This window comes from Oryzias latipes, chromosome 19, assembly GCF_053564925.1.
Source record: "Oryzias latipes strain Hd-rR chromosome 19, Olatipes_Hd-rR_3.1".
NCBI classification, from domain to species: Eukaryota; Metazoa; Chordata; class Actinopteri; order Beloniformes; family Adrianichthyidae; genus Oryzias; species Oryzias latipes.
Genome location: NC_136255.1, coordinates 23,906,294 through 23,913,892, shown reverse-complemented (window position 1 = coordinate 23,913,892; position 7,599 = coordinate 23,906,294).

Here is a 7,599-nt window from a genome sequence, read left to right as displayed (position 1 = left end):
TATTTCTATATTGTCTTTTCCTTTTCGTTTTTTCATTTTTCGGTCAAATCATGACAAATTATCTGAAACAATTTCTATATATCTGTGTATTGGTATACATTCTTTTGTTTGTTTTCTTTACGTTTTTTACTATTTTAGTATCAATTGGGGGCGGCCGTGGTGCAGTGGAAGGGTGGTTGACCTCTGATTGGAAGACCTACCTTGCCTCTGGTGGACGTTTGGCGCCAGCTTTCGGTAGCAGAGCTGCCATCAGCATGCAAATGTATGTGTGAATGTGTAAATGGTACTGTGACTGTAAAGCGCCTTGGCCCCTTCGAGGAAGGTAGAAGTGCTATACAAGTATTTGACCATTTACTTTCTTTTTCATATGGATCATTTTTTAGATACATTTTGGCATACGTAAACAGCGTGGGATGTCCTAAATGCAAAAACAATTCCAGGAAATGTTGGTGTTCTGGTTCGGAACATTTCTAAGAATCTCTGAATGTTACCACAACAATTTACAACATTCAGCTCTGCCTCATCAAGTGAACACATCAAAGGTTGTTTTAGTTAGGGCGCTGTCCTTTTTTTTGTAAGGTTCTCTGAAGATCATGCTGGTGAACTTTGCAAATAAAAGCCTAACGGGATTTTTCTTGTTGAACATTTTTACCCACATAAGTGAAGGCGCTGTACTTTTGCAGTTCTCTGTCATGTGCTGCCGTTTCCCCTTGTTTTCAGAAACATGCAAACATGGACCCGCATGTGGACTCAAAAACAAGACAAATATGCAAACACACACTGGGTCACACACAAACACCATCTGGGGGTACCAACGTGGATTAATGTGTTTGGCCCAACTGTATCATTTATTATTGTCCGAGGCCTTTTGTGATGAGGGCATTTTTCAGGTTGCTAACCATTATTTCCTCCAAGCCCCCGGCTTCTCGAAGGATTGCTACCAAGTGTGTGCATGTGTGTTGATGTGAGACCCGTGCAGCTTCATGGTTACGGTCCTACCATATAGTCAGACACCCCCCCCCCCGCCCCATTTTATTCTTCAGGGGATTCATGTTGCCATTTCAAACTATACTTAAAGCTCCTTTCCCATTTGTCAACACGTGCCTAAGCTGCTCCAAGCCTGTTTGTTTTGCAGTGAAAGGTATTTTTTTTTGTACCTCTATCATACCTTGAGATATTGCTGAGTGTGCTGCATCAATCAACATATAATCTGAGAGGGAGAGGTGGAGGGAAAGCAAAAGAAGAATAGAAAGAATGCAACCATATCATCCTGCAACTGATCTTCTTTTTCTGTCTTCTTTTGTAGGGAAATGTTTTTGCACACTGCTCAGCTGTGGGACAGGTTGCTGTACACATCTGTCGTATAAACCCAGTCTGTTATCATGGGTTTGATGTTTTGATCTATTTTCAAAGTGTTCCCAGAGTTTTTTTTTTTTTTTTTTTTTAAATTATGATGATGTCGTTTAGAGCTAAAATCCAAAAATCTGTCGTGTTCAAAGACATAGTTTCTGCAGAGTGGCAGGAGTTCACTAGAAATTCATCTCTGAATTGTGGGTGGGAGCAACCCCGTCCCCACTTCCCATCACAAATCTTCCTTTCTTGTTCACCATGCCTGGTATGACTGTGGCTGAAAACAAAGAAGTACGTGGATCCGGTTTTCTACCATGAATGAATCAGGGAGCTTGTGGCTTGCCGATTGTAATTTCTACATCACAATTATAAGCTTTTTCAAAAGGCATTCACAACCATTTGAATAGACAAATAGTCAGAAATGCAACTTTAAGATTACTTCCTTTTCCTCCATCATCAGAAAAATGTCACAAGGACATGTTAAAAACACCAAAAACTTAATCAGAGTGGGTCTTTAAAGGATTACACTAATTTAATATCTAACTTGTTGGATTGCAGTTGAATATTTGTTTTTTGGCGCCTGTGCTCAGTAATTCAGACTCAGAAAATCTGTCTAAATCTGTCCTTGACCTTTACAAACATTGCTCTACATCCCTAATGTTAAGTGATCATAAGGTGGAATTATGGGTAAAAATTAAATTGATGCTAAAACACAGATTTAGAGGGAAGATTTGGTTGTCCTCTTCCTTCCTGAACCGATGAGCAGATGGATTTGTTTTGGGTAAATATGAAGGAATTTTCTTTTTAGGCTAACACTGTCACCATATAAACAAACTGTGATGGCAAACTTTTACAAAAATGGTGAGGTACACCCAATCGATTTAAGACCCAGTTTTTTTAAAAAGTAAAATGAAACTATGGCCTCCCTGATCTGAACCGGAGCGCTGTCTTGTTGTTGTGGACATCTGTGCTCATCACAGCTTGTCCATAACGAAGAGATGGATGATCGACTCGGCAGAGCTGTCCGCCGATCACAACCTGGTGGTAAGTTGGATCGGAAAAAATCTTGGGAAACCCAAGTGTACTGTGAGGCGTCTGCTGGGAAGGTCTGGCTAAGCGTCATGGAAGGGTTTCCTCCCATTTCCGGGAGAGCTTCAAACAAGTACAGAGGGAGGTTGGAGACATTGAGTCAGAGTGAACCGTGTTTTCCACCTCTACGGTTTCTGCTGCTCTTCGGAGCTGTGGTCACAAGCTCTCTGGTGCCTGTCGCGGCGGCAACCCCCGAACTCGGTGGTGGACACCGGAAGTAAGGGGTGCCATCAAGCTGAAGAAAGATTCCTTCCAGGCCTGGCTGGCTTGTGGCAGTATAGATAAGCGGAAGAAGATGGATGGAGATTCATCCAAATTTGCCTTCAACACAACAGTTTTTTTATTCTTTTACTCCAGAGCTTTAGCTTCATGTTGACAGTCTTTCAACTACTTTATCTGTTCATGTCTGCCATTTCTTTACCTTTTGACACTCTGTTTCTGTCTAGTTTGTACTTGCTTTTTGAACATTTTGCCTCGGCTTGCACCATCTGCTTTGTGAATTTTCCCATTTCTCCATGAGCTCCAGCCTGGCTGGAGGGGCAGCACAGCCCTTTCACTTCCACTTTTTGGTTCCTGGAGTTGCACTGATGGGTCCTCCCTTTTGTGTCTGATGGATGTCGATGGGGGGATGAAAGAGCCAAAAGTGGTTTCAAGTCAACGCTTCGCCAGAGAGACGCACAAAAAAACCTGGGCAAACTACAAACTCAGATGAAAGTACAGCGTCACAACTCAGCAGTGATTTTAATCAACCTCCTAACCTCTTAGTGGCACACTTTGAACAGACACTACGCCGTGGAAGTGTCACAAAGCTGGTTTTGAAGCCTGCTATTCACAAACTGCATTTGCCGAGGCCAAAACATAAAAGATGCGGTTGGTGAAAGAAGCACAAAACCCAGAGCCCTGAGCAATGGACAGGAGCAATGTGATCTAATGAGCTGCCTTCGTGTTTCTTTATAGGTGTCATCAGAGTCTTCTGGGCCCAGTGATTCTTTTATATGGCTTTATAACAGCTAAACAACAGGAGGCCAATAATGTGTGACTTTCTCACTTTAAGAGATGAAGACATCTGTCCGGATGCGGTTATACAAACTGAATTGGGATTTCAGACATTTTCCACCACTTTTGAACAATGCTGAGCCTGAACTAACAGCAGCTCCAAAATCTTTTTTTTACTGTTACCCAGCGTTTGCTTCTTTAAAAGTGTCTATAATCAGACCATGTTTGGCATTGAAAGAAGAGCCGAGGCTGATGTGAAAGAAAGCAGAACACATTCCTAAAGCCAGCAGGTTTGTGTTTTATTTTTTTTCTGCTTCTTTGCTTAATAAAAACGGTTCCTCTTTTTTTTTTTTAAACCAGAATTGTTCTCTAATTAAACAGGCTTTTATCTCTGAGAAGTTGTGTTTAAAACTCATTCTTACCCATTTGTTTTATTCCTTCTTTTTTGGTATTCACAGAAACAATATACTCATAAAAAATACAGCTTTTGATTTGAATTAGAATCAAGATTTTCAAAAAAGGGTTGTTTTTATCTTAAAAGTTACTACTGTGGGGGGGGGGGTTTAAAGCTACAAAGAGATTTATTTCAACACGCTTTGGACCTCTCTGGTTGTCGACGGATATAAAGCTCACCTACCTTGGCAGCAGGCATGAGATTCGTGCTGCGGCTCGTGATGAACCTTTCGCCTGGGCACGCAGACATATTAGCAGCATGAGTGTAGCTTTATAGGTTTTAAACTGTTTTCACATTGTAGATAACAGTTGCTCTGGTGAAATCTTTACTTGTGAAATTTGCAGACTTGAACCAACAGGAGACGATGGTGAAAAAATGATGATTTTTATGGGTAACTTTTTTTTTTTTTAAGTTCCAGAATCTCGACCCCCCCTTCCCCTCCCCATTACCGAGAGTTCTCTGTTTACACGTGCTACCTCTAGCTTACAGCCCCTCACACCCCCCAACCAAACGTTACCAGTGCAACAAAAATGGCACGTAATATTGGAGCTATTTTCTACCAGCAAATTTAATTTGCTTAAAGGATTAACTTTAAGCAAATTGCTAATTTAACTTTTTGTCTTTTTTTTTTCCATCTTACTCGGTTCCTTAATGGATCGTACAGAAAAAAAACAACCAACAAACTTCTCTGCCAGTGAAAATGCTGCTTACGGAAACAGCACTGGCCACAGAATAAGCTCCTCTTTTCTTTCCAGTGTTCACACAACCAAAGTAAAAAACAAGAAAATGATTGCGAATGTCAATAAAAACATTAAAAAAAGAGAAAAAAAAGTCCTGTGTTATCTAGGACGAGATTCATTTTGGATCCCTGCAAAGCTGACACAATAAAAAAATGACTTTAAAGTAAAAGAAGACATGCTCAAGGACACTGACTATCTATTGGGATTAGATCCAGCAGCTCCAGCTGCCCCTTTATGTTTAGACCCTGTAGATACATTGAAACAAAAGCACTCGCACACCTTTAAACAGGATTAAGATCTGCCAACATGCTGACTGCTACAGCCCTTACTTGTGTTTTACATACTTGTCATCACCCCTCTCTGTTTGTGTGTTCATACCAGCATGAGCTCCCCTCTGGTGTGTGCGCTGCAGCTAATGACAGAAGTAAGCAGGCATGTTCAGCAGCATATTAGTGCATGTAAACGCTGTAGCTGTTCCTCCTCAACCCCTTTTTTCTCTCCACGCTTTTATCTCGCCAATCTCCAACCCTCCAAATCTGCTCATCCATCTCTCCCTGCTTCTCTTTCTGTTTATCCATCTCACTCTCCCAGACCCTTAAGCCTCCCCCCCCCTTCTCTTCTTATTATAATTTTCCTGCCTTTTTTTCTTCTCTTCTCCACCACCTCCGCTGACATTATTTATTTCTCCCTGCAACTCCGTCTGTCTGACGATCTGTCTGCCTCTCCAGCCATTCATCCACAATCAGTCCATTGCTGATGTGGCGTGATGGAGGAAGTAAATAAACAGAGCCGAAGCCAGGAGTCCTAAAAGATCTGGTCTTTGCATGAATGAAAGTAATTCATCACTACCTCGTCTCTCCCTCCCGGTTTCTTCTCTGTACAGGAGATGATTTATCTTTAATAGTAATAGTGAGTCAGGTGATCCAGGAGAGGAGGAGGGAGGTGGAGGTTAGCTGGGGAAGGGGAATTATTAAATGTCACCAGTGGTTTTGATGCCACCTGGGGCCAGGATGCCATTTTTGTTTTGGGCTCGCTGCTGGTCAGATGGAAGCTTTATTGGCAGGTATTTTCATTTCAACCGCAGCAAGAAGGTAAAGTATAAAAGGAAGGACTGGAGAAGGGACGAATATTGAGCTCTGAAGGAGTCCTGTTTTTTATTTTAAAGCCTGAATGGGGAAGATGGACGTGATGAGTGATTGCAAACAACAGGAATTGAAAAACAGGGGGAAATATTCAGCGGCAGAGGCTCACCTTCTAGTGAGACATCTCCACCAAGTCCTGCTTCCTCCTGCTTTCCCACTCCCCCCTCCCCACATAACCAATTAGCTCCGAGGCCATAATGGATGTTGTTTGTCGTGTTTCCCTGTCAGCGGATTGAATTAGCGCCTCCGTGTGCGTGCGTGTGCGTGCGTGAGTGATCATCTTATCGGCTCTTAGTACAGTAATGAAACACAGTTATAAATGGCTGCAATCCTGTTAACAAAACAGCACCTGAGTGCAGCCCGCTAGATAAATCAGAACTGGGCCGTCTCCACGTCGACCCAGCGGCTGTTGCTAAGGCGTGGAATCGCAACGAGACAATTGAATCATTTGCTCCCTGTCTGATAAAGTGTCTGTCCTTAACAGGCGCATCGCTCCTATGAAGAATAAGGCAATTTTTATCACTGCACAAATCCCTTTCACTAGGGGTGTAACGGATAATCGATTAATCGATTTATATTCTTACGATCCCAAGCAGATCAATCCGCCAAGTTGGCAAGTTGTTAAAAGTCCCATGCTAATTATATTTTGTTCTATTGTTTTCCCAGTTTTCCTTTAATTATAATTAGCCATTTTTTAGCCAAAATAGAAAAAGAAAAACAGCTGTTCATCAGAAGTTTGGCTCCGAGTTGTGGCAGTACTGTTTGCGCGGATGTAAGCCTCTACTCACTTCCCATCATTCCTTTGTTTACAAGAATAGCAAGCAATGTCCAAGCTATCCAGCCGTATAGTTTGGACGAAGAAATTAAAGATATACATGGATCAGAGTGTCTGAGCGATGTATCAGAATGGAGCAGGGCAAGAAATGTCTGGCTAACTTACAGCGTATACTTTTCGACCCTTTTCCCAACAGCATTTTTTTCATTTTCCTCCTGTTCACCACAACGTGAATAAAAACCTACTCAGAAACGCAATTTGAAGTTTTATATTTTTTAAAGGCATGGGGAGCCGGTTTAGCTCGTGCTGGTTTGCGGCACCTTCCGTCCGTGAAACCCAGGTTAGAATCCGGGCTGCTCCCTGTTCCCCTCCCCGCCCCTGTGCCAGTCCCAAACCCAGCTGCCTTGAGAGGGCTGTGTCAGGAAGGGTATCCAGCGTAAAACATTGCCAAGTTTACCATGCGACTCATTCGCTGTGGCAACCTCTGATGGGAAAAGCCAAAAGAGAAACATATTTTTTAAACGCATCCTCAGTTTTGGAGAACAATTTTACAAAAAAACTGTTAAAAACACCAAAAACACCAATAACACTGGGTCTTTAATTGAGTCAGCAATAACATTATAAAATCGTGCCAAAATAAGATTAATCTATTATTTAGATATTGGAGAGTATCATTTGGATTCAGGCATGGTAGGTTTATTTTGCTATAATGTAAAAAATGGCCATCACAGTCGACAACACAGTATGATAAAGCAAAAAAAAAAACAAAATAAACAAAATCATCAAACCATTATTACAGTCTAATGTGTGAAAACATACATACAGTGTTGTAGAATGTTCTAATAATGTTCCCTTTGTATTATTTTGATGTGGAAAAACAACTCGACGAAGCTAAAATGTGAATGGAAAATTCCTGTTTATTTGTTTGTTGTTTTAATTTACCCTCAATTATCTTGCAATAAATGCAGGGAATCTGGAAAACTTCACCTGCACTGTTCAGTACCCAGATGTTTATCTCTGAGTCACACTGGTGGAACTTTTGGTTGAAGATGT